This window comes from Manis javanica, chromosome X (genome assembly GCF_040802235.1).
Source record: "Manis javanica isolate MJ-LG chromosome X, MJ_LKY, whole genome shotgun sequence".
NCBI lineage: Eukaryota > Metazoa > Chordata > Mammalia > Pholidota > Manidae > Manis > Manis javanica.
Window position 1 is genome coordinate 98,640,951 of NC_133174.1, and position 19,575 is coordinate 98,660,525.

At 49.1% G+C, this 19,575-nt stretch overlaps 1 protein-coding gene across 4 annotated transcripts in view; it reads left to right on the forward strand.

Moving 5' to 3' along the window:
* The first annotated feature begins 424 nt into the window (after positions 1-424).
* FRMPD3 (FERM and PDZ domain containing 3) overlaps positions 425-19,575 on the forward strand; it is a 123,448-nt gene continuing 104,297 nt past the window's right edge. The window contains exons 1-2 of one of the 4 annotated variants that reach the window (XM_036991440.2): positions 425-643; positions 1,009-1,556. The gene's annotated coding sequence lies outside the window, so the exon portion shown is untranslated. The remainder of the gene's footprint in view (positions 644-1,008; positions 1,557-19,575) is intronic. The other 3 variants (XM_073227565.1, XM_036991441.2, XM_073227569.1) reach the window with 3 other exon arrangements.

Below are 19,575 nucleotides of genomic sequence, written 5' to 3' on the forward strand. Positions count from 1 at the left end.
CTCACTGTTCACCACAGAACTGCTGAGGCCCACATATGCCAGTGTTAGCTGTCTCTCTGAGGAGCCTCTGACACTTGGAAATTCACCGTGATTTGGCATCACCAGAGGCTCTTCAACTCAATCACTTCCTTCTGCTTTTCTCCTCCCTAGACTCAATTTCACCCCTCTGTCACCCTGTCTAGCTTCCCAGTCCCTCTGAGTGCTCAGTGAGGCTGCCCTTTGGGGAAGAGGGAGAGTGGCCTTTCTTCTTGGTCCTCAAAACTCCTCTAAATGGTTCCGCAGCCAGCTAGGAGACCAAGAGCCTTTCTTGAATCTCGCCTGCTACATGCTTAGTATTCACAGCGTGTCTCTCAAAAATGTCCTGAGATCATTCATCAGGCACTGTGCTGTGTGCTACTCTCCTTTGAGGAGGGGGGTGCGCGGGCAGGACCCTCCCACTCCCTGCTGGTTAACACAAACGCACACACACCTTAACCTCCTTCCCGTCTTATCAAGCCATCCGCATGGTCTAAGCGGACCTCTGCCAGCTGGCAGATCGCTCTCTTCCTGAGGTGGGCTCCCGGGCTGGGCCTGGACTCAGAACAGCTCGCACTCCAGTGCTGGGGAGAGGCGCTGCGAGCAGGAGCCGCAGCCAAAACTCAAGGTGCGTATGGATGTTGGTGGTGGCGACCAAAAGGGGAGCTGCAGGGAGGGCGACCCCAGCTGAAGGCAAGCAAACAGGGGGCGAGGGGGAGCTCGGGAAGCAAGGTCAGCGGCCAGGGACTGGAGTCCCGAAGCGAGTGTTCCAGCTGCCCTTTCTCCTCAATTACTCCCCCCCCCACCCCCACCCCACTTTCCCGGGTTCACTTTGGAAATTGACTTGCCTTCTTAGCAGCCGGCAGTTCCCGGCAGAGCCCAGCCGAACCGTCAGGTTCACGAAGTGAGGCAACGCGGGGCTGGGTGGCTGGGTTGCTAGGTTGTATCTTGGGAGAGTCTTTCCCCAACTGCCAATTTTGTGTTTATTTTTAGTTGCGACCCGAGTCGGGAGCTGTGCCTTTAAGCCGCGTTCCGATTCGGGGAAACTGACGCCAGCACTCGAGGGTCGCGAGGCGCCGGAGAGGCCCCTCATTCTGCACTCCCCTCTTTCCTTCCCCTCCCCTCCCCCACTCCTCCCCTTCCCCCCGCCCCTTCTCCCCTCCCCTCCTCGGCTGTCCGGCCGCCTCGCCGCCATCCGTCACCTCGCCGCCTGCCGCACTCCTGGAGCGAGAGAGCGGCGAGCGAGCCAGGGCGATGGTGCCGCCCGCGGCGCAGCCATGGAGCCCGCCCGAGGAGCCCCCGCGCGCCGCTGCCAGCCTGCCCGCAGCCCGCCGCCTGCGCGCCAGCTCCCCGCGACTCGGGCCGGCTGTTGCCGCCCCGCCAGCCACTGTCCGCCCCTCCGCTCGGCGCCACTGAGCCCCACGCCCGTGCCGGGCTCGGGGACGCGGGCGCCCTAGTCCCGCCGCCGTCGCCGCCGCTGCTGCTCCTCCACCGGAGCTGCCGCGCCGCCGAAGAGGAGGAAGAGAAGGCGGAGGAGGAAGGTAAGAGGCGCGCTGCCTTCAGGGGGGGCGCGCCCGCAGTCTTCAGCCCGGCCCGGGGTGGGTCGCGGCGGGAGCGTGCCGCCCCGGGCCGGCTCGGAGGCGACGGGCGCTTGGGCACCCTCCAGGAGCCGCGGCCAGGGCGGGGTGCCGAGCGTCGGGTCGGCAGGAGTTTGGGCGGGCGGGGGGAACGGCCGGTTGCGTGCCTACTGCCCCGGTGAGTCGCCGGCTTGGCGGGCTTGCGTAGCCGCCGGGGTGCAGGGTGAGGAGCCGTGCGCAGGGGAGAGCAGCGCGTTCATTATGGAGGCTTTGTGTGTGCGCCGGGGCCGTGGGCACAGTTGGGAGACCTGGGGAGACAAGGGGCCGGGCTGCTGGGAGGTGGCCCCTTAGCCGGGGTGCCCAGAGAAGCCCGAGCCCCAGGGTTGCCAGAAACAGCTGTTTGAAGCATGTGCGTGGTTCCCGGGGCCATGTTCACACGCGGACACAGACGCGCACACACAGCCGCACCATAAACCCAGCACTCAGCTACACAGTCACCGCCATCCAAAGAGGAAACACACACACACACACACACACACACACAGCTACACTTGCCCCCTCCCACCAGGTTGCTAATCAGGCAGTCACCCAAACACATACTTACACGCACCCCCTCCCCAGCACTGCTAAAACGTGTGGGCACACGCGCGCGCGCGCGCGCACACACACACACACACACACACACACTCACATTCACACTGTTTCTACTCCTTGGAGAGTGTGTATGTGAGTGTGTGTGTGTCTCAGAGTGTCCCTGAGAAACTACCGCAGATCCAGTACCTGCTGCCCCCCAGTGCTAAACACACAGCCAACCCCCAGGCCAAGCTACTGTAGACACCTCCACCAGGGCCCTTAAGAACTCCATTCTGGAAAAAAACGTTCCCAACTGTGGTAGTCGTGCCCATCCACACCTGAGTTCCTGGGCCTCCAGCGCACACACACTCAAACCAGTGCAGGGGCAAATGCTTGACACCTTTCCCCAGAAACAGGTGGCACCCATGTAGCTGCCACCAAAATCTCTTGAAATCACAGTGTACTCTGAATTCTGCCAGAATTGCCCCCTCCTCTTGGCATCTTAGTCCAGCTGCAGAACCCTGGAGTCCACCTGGTGGTCTCAGCATCTTGCAGCTCTTGCAGAGGGCGAGGCAGTCTCTGGACTTCTGTCCATTGGAGAAATTGCTGTGAGACCAAGACTCCCTTGGGGGCACCCTTCTCAGGTGGAGGGTGGCGGATCTATGCTGACTCAGAGAGAAGCCCCAAGTGAGTTTTCCCCACTGGAGTGAAGGCTGGGGTAAAGGGTGCACACATTGGCCTGAAAGGCCCGAGTAGTGTGGTATTTCAGCCACCAGGTCTCTCAGCTGGGGGACCCTTGCCTCTCCATTCCCTTCCCTGCCCGTCAAACTCACTGCAGGAGAATCACGGGAATCCACTTTCCAGCTTCCCAGGAAGCCTTTGCTGTTGTCACTGTGTAAAAGCTCTCAGCTCTCCCGAGGGAGACCTCAACAAGACTTGCCATGTCCAGGCAGACATGCCAGCTTCTACCCAATTTCGTGGCTTCTTTTTCTCATGTGAGAAGCAATTCAGCCTCAGCAGCTTGGCATGAGGGTACCCCTGAAGTGAAATAAGACCGTGTGTGTGTAGGAAAGGCAAGATTGGGTACAGGGAGGATTAGTGGGTTTGACCGGTTTAAATAGAAACACTGAGTCAGACTGGAGCCCTAGGTAAAGTCATAACAGAGATGGCTTCAACGTCAGAGCACCCCTCGCAGTGGCTGCTCCTGGTTCCTCTGGGTCCCCTCCCCCGCCCCTTAGACCCTTGAGGCAAATCTGATGACAGACTCCCTGCCTGGCCAAGGTGTTAGCAGTTGATTGTGGTTTACTGCCTTCAGGTCTCAGGTAACATTTACATTTTGACAGGAGGCAGAGGAGGGCTCCCTTGCTGGGGCTTTTAGGCACCTGTGGCAGGACCGGGCTGGAGCATTTGTGGACTGTGACGTCTCCTGTCTGTGCCTGGCCTGGAGTTGTGCATTATGCGTGTGTGGGAGTGGGGTTGTGGGAAGGTGGGATATAATTATGGAGGGCTTTGAGGCTCACAGGCAGAAGGTTTAAATTGACATGAAAGGCAGTTGGGAGCCACTGCAGGTTTCTGAGAAGGCAAGAGAGATGCTCCAGGCAGAAGAGAAACAGTCGTTCCTGCTGTGTGTGAAGAAATCTTCCCCTCTGCCCCACAAACGCCCACTACCACAACTGTCTTGCAAATGTGCGCTGATAGCCATCAGGGAAGGGCTGATAGCCATCAGAGAGGAGGCCGGCTTAGTACTTTCGAATTTTTCTTTTATTATTCCCTTAGGGTACTTTTTCTAAGTGCCAGTTAAAATTTCTATCTGGGTACGGTTGGGTGGTAGGAGCCCTAGGCTCCTGGCTCTGAGCATCTTCCAGACTTGAGGCGTCCTGCAGAAGGGTGGGGCTAGCTGCCCCCACCAGCAAATATCTCCGGAAACACAGGCTAGTGATGCTCTTGGTTGTGTGGCTTCAGACAGGGCCATGGAGCTTCTGCCTCCCTGGGTGAGGGAGCTGTGGACTCCTGGAGGCTGAGGGGGAGTCAGCCAACCTCTCCCTCTGGGGAGTGCTGTAGTTCCAGGGTCTTGGGAAGTGACTCATGGCTCCATTGGCAGATTTTGCCACCAACAAGATCCTTTGGGAGCAATAGTAGGTTGAAAAAGTGCAACAGGAAAGCCCTGGGATTGCTGGCAAGAGCAACCTGCAGGGCTAGGCATGGGGGTGGGGAGGCAGAGTGAGGCAGCTGCAGTCCTGGGGTGTGGGGGTAAGTTCAGGGGGGTATGGATGGAAGAGAGGCATTGGTCTGGCACTGCCCCACTACAGTAGTGCCCCTGTCAGCCCTTTGAGGGAGCACAGGTAGATGCAGGATGGAAGTCCCCCGACACCCACCCACCCCCACTCTGCAGAAATGACTGGGCTCCAGGGCCAGCACCAGACAAGCCACCCTGACAAGGTGGCACCAAAGCAATAAAAGAAGGATCCCAGTTCTTTTGGAGCCTCTAGCCTAGCTGAAGCCATAAAAAACACATGCTAATCACACACACATACACCTATATATGCTTATTCACACACACCTAGAGCCAATGTGGGAAGTTAAGACTCTTGCAGATAAGCTTGGCTTCTGGGGGTTCATGCCTTCACAGAGGCCCTAGCAATGCTTCTAGGGGACTGGGACCATCCCCATTGATTCTGGGTGAAGACCCTGTGCTTGGATGGGCCCCTGGGAGGAAGCCACACCCATTAGCTTCAGCTTCGGGCCAGCCTTCAGGCTATTAGCATTCGCAGCAGAAAATTCTGTTCTGGCTCTTCTCTCAAGGACTTGTTTTTCTTCTTACCATAAATTCAAAAAGAAAAACATTCTCTTGCGTTATCAGCAGCCAAAATGAAGGATTGTCAAAATGGGCTGGACCTTACATCTTTGCTGAGAAATCTGAGGGCTAGAGGCAGAGGGGCAGGGGAGGGAACAAGGGGAGGGGCCTGCTATCTTCCATCCTTTCCAGCTGAGCTAGGAGAGTAAGGAGCGGGCCCCTACTCCCCTGGGCAATCAGAAAGTGAGCTTAGAAATGTGTGTGTGTGTGTGTGTGTGTGTGTGTGTGTGTGTGTGTGTGTGTGTGTGTGTGTGTGTGTGTGTGTGTGTGTGTGTGTGTGTGTGTGTGTGTGTGTGTGTGTGTGTGTGTGTCACACGTACAGTGAGAGAGAGAGAGTTGAAGGGGGGTCTGCCTGTTATATGTAGGAGCCAGTGTGCCTGCTCATAAGTGTGATGAGTAGGTTTCTCTGTATGCATGCCATAGCTAGTGACCTTTTCTGAGCCTCAGCTTCACTTTGGCATTAGCCACGCTCTGAGCCATTCCTATCTTTTTGAAGAGCTCTCTGCCTGGTTGTACTGTCTGGGTCTCCTTCCACCCCAGTGACTCTTCCTTATTTCTGTTTTGCTAGCTTCTCCTCCTACCCCTCAAATCTGAGTGTTCTCTGGCTCCTCTTGCCTTTCACTTCCTCTGTTGGCAAGAACATGTGGCCATGTCAGGGCTTCCCTCTCACCCCTCTCCTGGCTATTGCCACTTCTCCAGCCCAAACTTAACCCCTCTCTAATATTTCAGTCCTTTAATTCCAGCTACTTGCTGAACATTTCCTCTTGGATGGTAGGCCATCACATCAGACTCAACATTCACAGACTCATCTCATTATCTCTCAAAGATGGTTTGTGTTACACAGGCTTTCTAGTCTCCCAGACGAGAAACCTCAGAACCATCTCTGACTCTACCCTGGTCCACCGCACCCCCTGCCAACAACTCATGTCTACACTGCACTAATCTCTTTCCTTTCCAGTTCATAATACACACACCTGCCAGATTAATATTCCTAAATATCCTGTATTCATGACATTTCTGATCAACATCTTTGAGGGGTGACACCTGATGGCCTATAAGTTTCAGCTTCCTTAGTTTGGAATTCATGGCTGTCTTTGAGTGGGCCTAACATTATGCTGTGTATTCTTCCAACTTAATTTCCCACTCTTTGCTCACATCACAGATTTGCAAATTTTAGTGTATCTCAAAATCACTTCAGGGAACTTGTGAAAATGTAGATTCCTGGGTACCACCACCTTAGCTTCTGCTTCTGGGAGCTGGAGTCTAGGAATATGCATTTTAACTAGCTCCCTCAAGTGACACTGATGTACTTGGTCTACTTGAGAAACACAGCCTATGTGGACCCTATATCCCAGCCACATTTCTTTTCACAGGATTTCCTAAACATGTCTCTCATACATTTTGTATATTTTTTGCATCTCACCAGGAATGCCCTCTCCTCTCTGCTTGTACTCCTGACCTGTCCAATACCACTATACCTGTCCTTCAACTCTGCATTCAAATTCAACTCCTCTGTGAAGTCTTCTCTGATCATTCTAGACTGAAGTGAACTCTCTCCCTCCTCCAAATTTCTCCTGCACTTACTGTCTCTAAAATACATTTGGCAATTACATCACTGATACACCTCATTATCATCACTGAACTCATGAATTCATATATTCTTCCCATACAGATAGAACTTCTCATATGTGTATGTCTTAGCTACATTATAAGTTCAGTGAAGAGCCTGGTGCTTTTCATCTCTTGTTTTTTATCCCCATAGCACACAATGCCTTACTCACGGTAGGTGTTCAATAAGCATTTGTTGTGTTGGATCGAATCCTTGTTGGTTCATATTCGACAGGGATTTTACCACACCTCCCCCTGCACAGCAGTCAATAAACATTTATCGAGCACTTACTATGTGCAGGGTGCCATGCTAGTTGCTGAGAATGGAATTGAGATGGAGGAGGCCCCTTGTCTTCCTCTCTCTCAGTCCTCTTTGCATCTGCAGCATCTGGTGCATATAAGAGGTCCTTAATAGATACTTGTTGAATAAACAACTGAGTTAATGAGTAAATGAAGGAATGAAGTTCAGACAAGAATCACTTGAGCAAGGACATGGGGCAGCTGTGCCATAGAGAGTTGTGGAAGGAGTGGAAGATAAAGCTAGGAAGGTAGACTGGGGCATAGTGGGTGACTATTGTTTTTGTTCTTTACTATGAACTTTTCTAAAAAAAGAGAGAGAAAATAGTACAATAACCCTATATACCCATTATCCACATTAAGTAATTATCAGGACTTTGCCATATTTGCTTAATTTATCTTTTTGTCTTTGCTAAACTATTTTAAAATTAATTTTAAACATTGATCATGTCATTTCACCCCCTAATACTTCTTATATGTCTCTAAAAAAATGGACATTTCCTCATACAACCGCAGTACCATTAACACATCTAACAAAAGTAACATTAATACTTTTGTATTATCCATTACCCAGTCCATAATATCATGTCTTCAGTCATCTCAAAACACTTTTTACAGTTGACTTGTTGGACTCAAGATCCTAAAAAGCTCCACACATGATATTTGGTCATTATGTCTCTTAAGTCCTTTCAATAGTCCTCTCTCTTTGACTTGTTAGAGAAGTCAGGTTAGTTGTTCTGTACACTGTCCCACATTAGGGTCTGTCTTGCTTCCTCTTGTTGTCATTTACCTTGTTCTACTATCCCCAGTATCTCTCATAAGCAGATTGTAACTCTAGCCTTGATTAGATTCAAACTCATTTTTCTTTTTTCTTTTCTTTTTTTCCTCTTTGGCAGATTGATTAAAAGGGAGCCATCCTGGAGGTGTGAAGACCAGTTAGGAGGCTGTTAGAATATAGAATAGCTGGATGGGAATAAAAGGAGATAGATGGATGGACAGATACTGGAAGTAGAAGAAACCTGATTTACCTACCAATTTGATGAGTTGGATAAGGAAGGAAAAGAGTCAAAGATGATTGTACGGCCTTGAGCCTAATAATGGGGAGAGTAATAATATATGTGAAGGATGGGTTTTCAGTGAGAAAAACAGGAATCAATAGATTAACGGAGGAACTTTCTCACAATAATACACCATCTGCTCTGTTTTTTCCAGATAACACTGTTTTTCCCAGAAAAATTTTGATTAGTGGTATAGCTGGAAATTTGGGCCCATGAGAAAAAGTTTAGAAAGGACCTCCTTATTTGTTGTTAAATGCCAAATAATTAAATCTTTAGCCCCAGAGCCTCAGAAGGAAGTTTAGTGTGGATACCAACGGACAGAGAGAGAAGGTAATGCTGATATCATCCTTGCAGATTGGCTACCTGTCCCATATCATCATGGATATCAGTCACTGCTTGGGTGGAGAACTGAGGGATGCCAGAGTTTGGGATTTCTATGGATTCAGCCAATGAGCACAGCTTAAGGCCCAAGCCTTTTCTTAGGGGCCCCTGGAGTCTCCATCCCACACCCATTTCTTCATCCAATATGGAGCCTGCAGCCCCTTAGGTCCTCAGTGTACCATTGCAATAGTGATCCTGCCAAGGTCAAAGAGTGCCCAGCAGCCCTGGGATATTTACCAGGTTCTGAAAAAGACTGCAGATTATATAGTTGCCTCAGGAAGTACTTACTTCAGTTGTTGAATCAGATCAGTAAAGAGCTACCCTGCTCCATATCATATCCGCATTCATAAAACCTCCCTCTACCTTGCCACAGCTCATCTTCCTTCCTGCTTTTTCTTCTGCCCCTCCCTCCCTGCTCTGTCTCTAGCATACATTTATTTTCTCCAGTTAATCAAACGCTGGCCCCTGCAGCCCATTGTGTCTCAGATTGATCACTTAAGCAGCATTATTGATCACTAGGAAAGCTTTAGGAGGTGGGACTGCACTGAAACTAGATATCCAACGGCTGATAGGCTGGCTAGGCCTCTCTGGGCAGCCTCAGCTCCTCAAATGCCTGGAACATCTTTTGAGAAAGGGGAGGGAACAGACAAAGAAGATCCTCAGAGGGCCTTCATTCGTCTCATCCTTTCTTCATTTTGGAGTTAAGGCAAGGAAACAGGTGTCTTGAGAGCTCCTGGGTCTAGCCCAATGCCAATGTTACAGTGTGAAGGGGAGAGCAAAGGGCCTGATCCTTAGAAATTTCATAATTTAACAGAAAAATCATGCTTATTCATATGAAACAACTAAGAATAATACAAGTTGGGAAAAAATTACATACCACATTATGTGCTCTAAATAGTAAGCACCATAAGGGTTCAGGGTACAGAGATAGCAAGCAGCATGGGCTAGAATGGAGGGAGAAGGCTCCCCAGAAGAGGTTGAACTTGAGTTAGTTTTTGAATAATGTATGAGCTTGAGATTGTTGACTAGAAATGGAGCAGGCCTCCAAGGGGGAGGCGGAGGTAGGGAAAAGGCCAGAGGTGGAGATGGTCACGATGCGATCAAGGAAGGCTGAGAGGTCTCCTCTGACTGAGAGGAGAGGATGTGTGTGGGAGGCACAGTTGCAGGGGGCATGGCTTGCAAGGTATGGGGGTACCTGTGTTTGGAGGACCTGTGATGTCAGCTAGAGGAGTTTGGGCTTGAGGAGAGCCTGAAGGGCTGTTGGACAATTAGCATCAAGTGTGTTAGGATGGTTAGCTGTGTGATTGAAAGCTGACTTGATTGGAATACGGAGGGATTGAGATCAGTTTGTAAAATACTACAGCAATCCATGTGAGAGGTAAGTAAGGGTGGTGGCAGCACGCATAGAGAGGAGGGTCAGATCCAAAAGGCACTTATGGCATCAGTGGGGCTGGTGAACCACAAAATATAGAGTTTCGGGATTCATTTTTGTCTCAGCCGTTTCCTGCTCTTAGCCTCAGTACTCACACTTTCTTTGCCCCATGCCTGCAGGGCCTTGATGGGGCAGAATTTCACTGGAGCTAAGACCACAATGAGTTGATCAGTTAACCATACCAAGTAAAGTAGATTTGCACCTTCTGTGCCAATACCTGAAGGAGGGAGCAATGGGGAATCTAGCTGCAGCATGGGGTTGGGATGACAGCCGAGCTGGGGTGCTGAGTACTATACCCCCAACAGGAATGCTGGAGGTAGGGACTGTCTGCTTCAAGCTCCCAAGAGCCCTGAGAGCTGCCAAGAGCAAGGAGAGAACCTTTCCAGTTCTCTGGCAGAATCAGTTTGAAAACACCTCTCAGCACTTGGGATCATCCCAGTGGAGGTCACAGCTGTGCCAGGACACTGCGAGAGCTACCACAGCACTTCAGTGCCAGCTGGAGCCCTGTTGTTACAGCTGGTATGAGAGAAATAAGCAAGGACTCCACAGGTGGATGGATGGGAGGGTGATGGCGGAGGCCTCAGCCTGCTCATTTGCTTCCCCTACCAGCTCTACCCTCCCTGCCCAGCCCACTGAATTTCAACCCTGGGCAGGGGTCGGGCATGAGACCCCCATCCTTGGGTTGGAAGCTAATTGAGAACTGCAGCTATGTGGAAAGGATATCTGTGAGATGTTAACTCTCTCCTTCTTCTAGGTTCTTGTGGGAGGGAATGATGCCTCCTAAAGTTAGATGAGTGGAGAGTAAGTCTGCCCAGGCTCTGGGCTCTTAACTGCCAAGGGAGCTCAGTTCTGGGGGCAGGACCACCCAAACAGGCCTTCCTTTGCTCTGATCCAAACCCACTGGGAAAACAGGAACAGATGGCTAGACTGGTGGATGAACACTCGCATGCACACGTGCACACCAGTGTGCATGCGCGCACGCACACACACACACTGCATAGTCAACCCGCGGTCTCCAGCATTTCCCTCCTGAAGATTTTTGTTGTGATTTCTGATCAGTCTTCTGGATGCTGGTTTGCGGTGGCTTGATGATTGGAAGGAGGGTGGCTGAGATGTGGGCAGGTGTCCTGCGTGGAAGATGCTTATGGAGGTGGGGGATTGAGAAGAGAGAATGCAAGTCCGTGACTAGGGCAGTTGCCCTATTTATGATATTTCACATGGAAAGAAGAGGGCATGGTGGTGACAAATGGCTTAGGAGTCAACCAGGTAAGTGTCAAGACCTCTCAGGTTGGAAATTCTGCTACAATCTGCATTCACTGTTTCTCTCCCAAATTTTGTCTTTTATCTCTACATTTTTCCCTTTGGTAACTGTTCCCTCTCTCTTCCCACTTCTAACCCAGACCCAGGCAGGTCAGTTACAGATGCTTTGACACAGGAGGAAACTGAGATACCAGATAATTTTTTAACAGAGCTTGTCTCCAATCCTGTATCAGGATGGCTAGAAGTCTGAATCTTGCGTCTGTAGGCTGGGACTCTGAAAACCAGCCCACTCATAGGGCTGGTGAAGGCGCTGTGTGTCGCACTGGCTCTGTTGCCATCATCAGTAAAATCACAGAGAATGCAGATATGATTAATAAAGCAAGTGTTGTTCCATATTCATCTCATCACCTACGGTCGAGCTGTAATCTTTCTAATATGTAGGGAAATCGCTCACTGACAGAGAAAAAGGAGGGGGATTTTTAAACAGACCCATCAGCCTGCTGTTAACACAGAGTCTGTCACCTGCAAAATTCAAATCAGAATTGGCTATTGGGTCTGCTTTTTCACTCACCACCATCGCCTTCCACCCCCTGCCCTTTCTAGAGGTTTCTACACTCAGTCTAAATACAGTTTGTCCTGCTTTGGAATTCTGGGTGATTGCTGGAAATGATAAAGTCTGGCTTTTAACCTGAGTTCCAGTTCCATTTCATTTTTACCTATAAAGACATTTTCTCTTTGGAGTTTACCATCACTTTAAATTCGCCACAGCTAAAATCAAACTCAGGATCTCCTCTCCAACCTTACCCTCCAGGCAGCTCCCCAGCCCTGAGCCCTTCCCTGGATATCTGTCTCTATGAGTGACACCATCACTCTTTCAGCAGCCCAGGGACTGGGCCTTGGAATCAGTCACATCCTCCCCGCTCCCATCAATCACCACTGTGTCTTGGCTGTTCATCTCTCACAAATGCCTCATGAATCCATGCCTTCTTGACCATTCCCGCTGCTGCCATCATAGCTGGCGCTCCTTACCTCACAGCCAGATCACTGCAGCAGCCTCCTGACTGGAAGTACTCCTGCCTGCTGCCTCCCCCTCCCCGCCAACTGATCCTTCAGTGCTGCTGCCAAAGGAATCCCTTAAAACATCTTTCATCATGTCACTTCCCTGCTCAAGAGCCTATAATAGCTCCCTTTTGCTTACAATATCAAATAGAAACTCTTCTCCCTGGTATCAGAGACCTGCTGTCCCCAACAGCTGAGCTTCACCAGATATACAGCCCTCTGACCTGATTCTTCCCCACCCTCAAGCTCCACCAGTCTCCTTATTCTCCCTGCCCCACTGTTCCCCACTCAGAGCTTATTCCTCTCTCTGTGCTTATCCTGCTGTTACCCCAGTCTGTGGTGGCCCCTTTTCACCACTTCTGCAGATCCTCCCATTGCATTATCTAACTAACAAGCTCATCAGGCCTCTGCTGTGAAACTTTTCCTGATCATTCTAACCTTCATTGGCTGCCCTCCTTTTCTAAAAATTCAATTTTCCCTGATTATTAAAGTAATGCCTATACATAGTGGAAAACTTTGAGAATACAGAAAAATGTAAAAAACAAATAGTCACCCACACTTCTTTCTGCTCTGTTTTGGAATCCAGATCATTTTCCTACCACAATTTAGCACTCAATAGCACAATCGCACATTGCCTTGACTTCCTGTGTGTTCACCTTTCTCCTCAGTGAGGCAGTGAGCTCTTCAGAGAGTGGCCTCTTGGATCCATGTGGCATGCAGGGCTGTGATGGACACCTTGAGCACATCATAGCAACTCAACAAACCCTTGTTTGTGGACAGGAGGGAGATATTACATCATCCAGGCTGTATCCCTACCCTCTGCCCCTCTGCCATTACCAAGGGGAGAAGGGTGCATGAATAGCAGCCATGACTCTGCTACTTTCTCTTCCAGGTGGGGAATGCACCCAGAAAGAGGGGACTGCATATCAAGGGAGAGCTGAGAGTTCAGGGTTCTTAATACCCTGGAACTCTGTTGCCTTTGATAACATGACCCTCTTGAGCAGTGCTTGTTTTTAACCCCCGCCTCCCTGGAAACCTCTAGCTGTGAGGTGAGAGCTCTCATTCATCCTGGTGGCCAGAATGGGCTTCTCCTAATATGTTGGCATTAACTTGTGAGAATCAGTAATTGCCCCTTTACCTGTCATATCAAATCAAAATCTCTCATCCTGGCCTTTGAAGACCATCTGCCAGTTCACTTTCCTTCCCTTTCCCATCTCATCAGGCAATCTCATGTTTCCCTAGTGAACCCCTTCACTTGAGCCAAGCCCACCAGTGTGCCATACCCTCTAACTTCCCTGCTGTAAGGGTGCCTGACAGTACCTACCGCCCCCCCACCTCAGCCCCAGGCCCTGTGCAGCCTAGTCCCTCTACTACCTGGAATCCTATCCCTGTTTTCTCTCCACTACTGAGGTTCATGACCCCATTGACATGTGCTGCCATTGACTTCTGACTCAGTGTGCAACCTCATCAGTCTTTGTGTAATTATTTTGTATTAAAATATTAATATGTGCTTGCTCTAATATTATCGCATCAGAGAGCATTACCCAGCCAGTTCCCACCTGGGTTCCGTGTACAGCATTAGCCGGAGTGTGTACTCTGGAGCTGGCTTTGCCACTTCCTGTATTTCATGGTTCCGAAGACACAATTTTATTATTTCTGAAACTGAAATGCTTCTTACAATCTATGGGGCACTGTAGTTTGGTTGGCAGCCCCTTTTTCTTCCAGGGAGACCCAAGAAAATGTTGCCTCTGACATCTGGAGTCACTGAGATACGGTACTAAGTTACTTAACCCCTCTGAGGCCCAGCTCCTTTATCTGCAAAATACTTATTACATCAGAAGCTGGTGGTTGTAGGGATTCAAAGGTAATATGTCTGTAGCACTTAGCACAGGGCCCCACACTTTGGTGGGGGCTCAATAAAGGTCAGCCATTGTAATCCCCCAACCTTATAAACTATAAACCTCTCAAGGGCAGAGACATGTTTTTTCATCTTCTAGCACACGGTATGATATGAAGGGTAGAAAAAGGCTCCCTTTCCAAAAATATCTCCTTTACTACACAGCCCAACAGCCGAAATTTCAACACTAATCGCTCCTTTGAGTTAAGGCATTATCTCCTGAAGACCTCTGTTAAAATGCAAATATGTCACTTGGGAAGGGAACACATTAATTCATTAGCATTCATGATCCCATTAGTGCAGATGAGTTTATCAGATTAACTAGCTGGTGCCCTGCAAACCCTGAGAGCCCTAGTAAGGGGGCTAGTAAGATAGTTATGAAGGTGGGCGGGGCAGAGGGAGGGGACAGGCAGTTGGGAGCTTGAGGCCACCTCCATCTGCTCTGGCCTCTTGGGGGTTGTTTGTTGGCAAGATTGAGACTCTGAGATCAACTAGGAAGGATCTTAGTGACAGACAGAAATACATGGGTGCGAAGAAATGTGAGGTTCCGCCTTCAAATTTTTAACTCTCACTGTCTCCTAAGGGAGCCCATGCCATTGTCTGATTAGAAACTTCTCTGAAACGGAGCCGAAAGCAATCTTTCAGTAACTTTTTTCCTTCCTCTTCCTCTTGGCAACCACTTTAAGATATCTGAAAATAGCTACCACATTTCTTCAAGGCGATCTGTCTTTGACTTTGATTTTCTTTTACGTTTTTGGCTAAATCCACCCAATTTGCTCACATTCCTTTTGTGGTGTGATTCCACAATTGAGCTTCTTAATCTAGGGTGTGTGTGTGGGCAGTCCATGAACTTCCTGGAATTGTATGTAAAATGTTAAGTGTACCTACATGTCTTCCCCCTGGGTGTACAGTTTTCACAGTGGTCCAGGACCTAGAAAAGGCCTTAGCCTAGTGACTGTATAGCGTCTCAGTCACTTTGGTAACACTCTGATTTGTGAGAAGGCCCTCCTAGGGGTCCTGTCCAGAATTGAATACAGGGGTGCTCTAACTGGCGCAGAGTACAGGGGACACTGCACTTTCATGAACAGCTTGGTATTACACAGTTCTTACCTTTGAAGCATTTGGTTTAATGAATGAGAACATCTTGCTCTCAGAAAACTGGCTCTCACCAGGCCTAAATCAAAAGAACATCTTGCTGCCCACCCCTCCTCACTACACTAAGGAGAATCTCAGTTCTTGTGACATGAGGTGGTGGAGGTCGCTGGTGGGGCCTGTCTGGTCAGGCCACTTAGTGGTCTAGCAGAGGAGCAGTGTGGCAAGGCACAGTTGTCCCCAGTGCCCCATCTTCTCAGTTCTGTACACTGTAAAGAAGTGCTTGGTTCACCCACGCATATGAGAAAGCCCAGAGACAGGACTGGGGCTCCCAGCAAGCTCTTCTTGAGGCTGCAGGTCCAGGGGGCTTTAGAGAATAGAGTTTGGGGGACTGGTGGTTTCAGTGAGAACAAGGTCACAAGTGTCAAATGCTTCAGGAAGGACCACCTCTTAAACATGAGTGTGTCAGCATGAGAAATAGACATGTCCCTCCATACTAGTCACCTAGACACAGCACAAAAAAGCAAAATATTAAAAGTACTTGGGTCTGTCTGGGTAAGAGCAGACCAACAGCCTTACCTCCAGGGCCCTCTGGTCAAAAATATCACCCTTATAGCCTGGTGGTCAATCCAGTGTAACCATGGCTGCCTCCACTAACTATAAGAGTACCTAGGTTCTCGCCGTCACAGTCGCTATTTTAGGTGTAGGTAGTTAAGCCAGTTGTGAAAATGCACAAGTTATCTGAGAGGGGAAATACATCAAATGAAACACTAGTCCTGTAACACTGCTCTACAAAAATAAGAGAAAAAGATTCTGTGACCAAACATGTTTGAAAAATGCTATATCCCCCTCTTTGATTTTATCGATGCACATTAGCATATTGCACATTAGCATATTAAAGGTTCTGAGAAGTCCTGCAGGAGAGAAACCTGCTAATATTGTGTACAGTTTCCAGGATGTATTCCATCACAGATCACCATCCTTCTCTTTTCCTACTCAAATACAATCTATTTACAGCCACACACAGCTTTGGAGAATTTAGCCTTATGGCCACGGCCCACCATTTCTCACCTGGATGCACAAGTGAGTCTGGGAAAGGAGACCTCAAAATGAGGAGGAAAACTAGTCAGGGGATGCTAGAAACCAGCTCCCACCACCTCACAGTTTTGCCACTGGCCAGCCCTGAAAGATGCCATGCTCTCGGCTCAGAGTCAACAGTGAGCAGAGCAGGGCAGCTTTGGCCCGCCCCGCCCCTGAAGGGCCATTTGTGGTCATTGGCTTCTCAGCTGGGGCCCTTCCCCTTTCATTCCCTGCCTGCTGCGCTCCATTTCCTCCCTGGGCCACTGGCACAGTTTCAAGTTCTCAGTCTACTAGTTGATCCATTTCATGTGGGTCTTACTCTTTCCCTGCCCTTCAGCAGAACTGAGGAGGCTCTTGAGTTTTCTGCTGCCAAAGGGAAGAACTAGAGAATGTGGTGGGGGGAAAGGCGAGGGAAAAACCTGGCCTCTTCTACAGGACCTGGGGCAAGTCTGTATTTTCCTTGCACTCTCAGGGCAGGAACGGGCACTTCTATAGCCATTGCTGGGCCTTGGGGAGGTACCAAACATACCTCTGGAAGCAGAGAAAGTGCCTACCTTTCGTCAAGAGAAGCTAGGAGGAGTTGAGGGTCAGACAGGTAAGAGGTGCCCTCTGGGAACCAGAGAGACATAAGGATGAATGAGTCCAGCTGCTGTCTGTTGAAACTGGCTCTGGTTAGAGGAGAGAGAGGAAATGTGTGTAAAGAAAATACACAGACTACATGTGTATATGTGCACATGCCTGTGTGCGTGAAGGTAAATTTGCAAGGTTGTTGAATCTCTCCTGACTCAGGAGGCCTGGAACATTTGGACACTTGTTGGCAGTGGCACACAAGGATTATAGAAGTGACTAGTCAGTAGGGAGGGATAAAATCCTGTAGTGCAATAGCCCTTTCATCATCAATGAGACAGACAAGATGGATCAGGGTCACTTCCATCTATTCAGGGTGCAAGAGTGTGAGCACGTATGTGTGAGGGCACAGAAGTGTGGTTGCCTCTGAGGACTGGCCCTGCAAAAGGTCTCTGTGGATCCATTGCACTCCTGCCACTTCCCTACTGCCTGCAGCCAGGAAGGGTTTGCTGGTACCAATAATCCCCCACTAGGATCTGATCTCACCTAGTTTGAGTGCCTTTAATGCCTGTGAGTCAACCTCCTTGCCAGACAGTTTATTCCACTGCCTAACTGCATTAAGGTTAGGAAATGGGCTTTTTCCCTCTCACTCGATTCTATTTTTAGATGTGAAGACCCCAGGCTTTCTCTCTCTCTCTCCTTCTCCTCTCCCACACCAGCTCACTGAGGCCTGAAATAATACTCCCCACTCCTACTCACACAGAGACCCCTAGACTTTGCTTTGAAGCCTCAAAATGTCCTAACTACCCTGCAGTTTGGATACCGAATGCCCCTTCCTGCTCCAGGACCAAGATTTCCTTTCCCCTGACAGATGTAGGCTTCAGCATTTGCCTGTCAGGATAGCCCCTTCCATCTTTCCTTTTGACTTCATTGTACCTGCTCCCCTGCAATGACTCCCTCCACTACCCAGACACGCAGAAAACATGCCAAACTCCCTACTCCCACCTCACTCCCTACTCCCACCCCCCACCAGATCACCCCTTTGGAACATTCAAGGCTAGAACACCACGCAGTAAAAACGCCCATGCCATAGCCCAGACTATGACAAAGGCTTTGTCCTTAGGACACTTTTTCTCTACCTAGCGAAAAATCACACAAAGTAGCTGCCAGGTGAAACATCTTTTCCATTCAGCCAACAAATATCCAATGAGCACCTCCTGAATGCCCAGCCCTATTATAGCTGTTGGGGGCACAATGGTGAACAAGACAGACAAAATCTCAGGCCTTGTGGAGCATACATCTCAATGGGAATGCAGATTTAGAAAGCAAATAAATATATCATCACCACTTATATTGGTACGTGCCAAGCAGGAGAGAAAGAAGGGTCTGGGATGGAGGGTTATAGGGAGGTACTTCAGCCAGGGCAGTCAGGAAAGGCTTCTCTGCAGAGGTAACTCTGAGCTGAGAATTGAATGCCTGTGGACAGTTTACCCTGTGTGCCTCAGACAGAGAAATCACCTGGGCAAAAGGAAACGGGCAAGGCTTTCAGTAGGAGATAAGGTTTGGCTGGGTAAAGTGCACTGCACAGAGCTTTGACCACTGCCTTTGTGGCATTGGTCTTACTATTGCAAAACTGAGAGATGCACTTCCACTTGGCTAGAGAATTCATAGTCTCCTTGGAGTCCGAGATGACCTCTGTAAGCAGAAGGGTCTTCAGGATTTCTCCAGATGACCTCACTATAAAATCCTTTCTATGTTGTTCCTAGTATTTTCTAATTAGAAGCATTGAGGCTTTTTAGGTAGGACAAAATCAGGAAGAGAGTTTATGGGTGGGGTGAAATCAGGGGATTATTGTAGGTAGAAGTAGAAGTTACTTGGTGGAGAATAGAGAATGACTTGTTAAGGGTTTTGGCAAGAACAAGTTATGGTAAGGCTTATGAAAAGGACTTTGGACTTGATCCCATAGGCAGTGGGAAGCTGCTGTCAGTTTTTGAGCAAGGAATGAAGGAAGACAGAAGAAAGGAAAGGTCCTGACAACTTTTGGTAACCAGAATCCCTCCATCTGCGGAGTACACATAGGGTCCCTTAAAGGAACGTGGTTAAGATCATGGGCTCAAATCCAGCTCTGCTACTTGTTGACTCTGAATTTGGACAAGTTACTTAACTCCTCTGTGTCTTAGTTTTCTCCTCTGTAGAATAGGGTTATGGTGAGGATTAAATGAGTTAATCATTATAAAGTGCTTAGAATAGTGCCTTCTATTTAGTTAGTACTCAATAAACTTGAGCTATAATTATCTAAGGAGGAAACTGGTGTGAGAGGGTATAGCCAGGATTCTACCATAACCCTTGAGTTATTTTGGTCACAATTTAATCAGCTGGAGGTTCTAAGAAACTGTGAGCATTGCCTGGGCTCAGGGCCCAATGTATTCAAAGTAAGTGTGGGCCCTCTGCCTAATGATCTTTTCTATCAGCTTTCTACCAGCATCTAAAATCCCTACTGTCCTTTAGTGGCAATCAAAGACTCAAGCATTTCTAACTGAATTAAGGTGTCCTCTTATCTGGCTGCTAAAAGACATTTGAACATTAGGCCAATGACCATTATTACCTGGGATAGAGTAGAGTTTTGGGGAAATGGGCCACAGGATGGTATATTAGTTACCTATCACTGTATAACAAATGATCCCAAAACTTAGACACTTTAAACAACAAACACTTATCACCTTCTGATTTCTGTGGGTCAGGAGTCTGGGTGCACCCTGGCTGGGTGGTTCTGACCCAAGGGTACTCAAGAGGTTGTGGTCAAGCTGTGGGTCAGGACTGTAGTA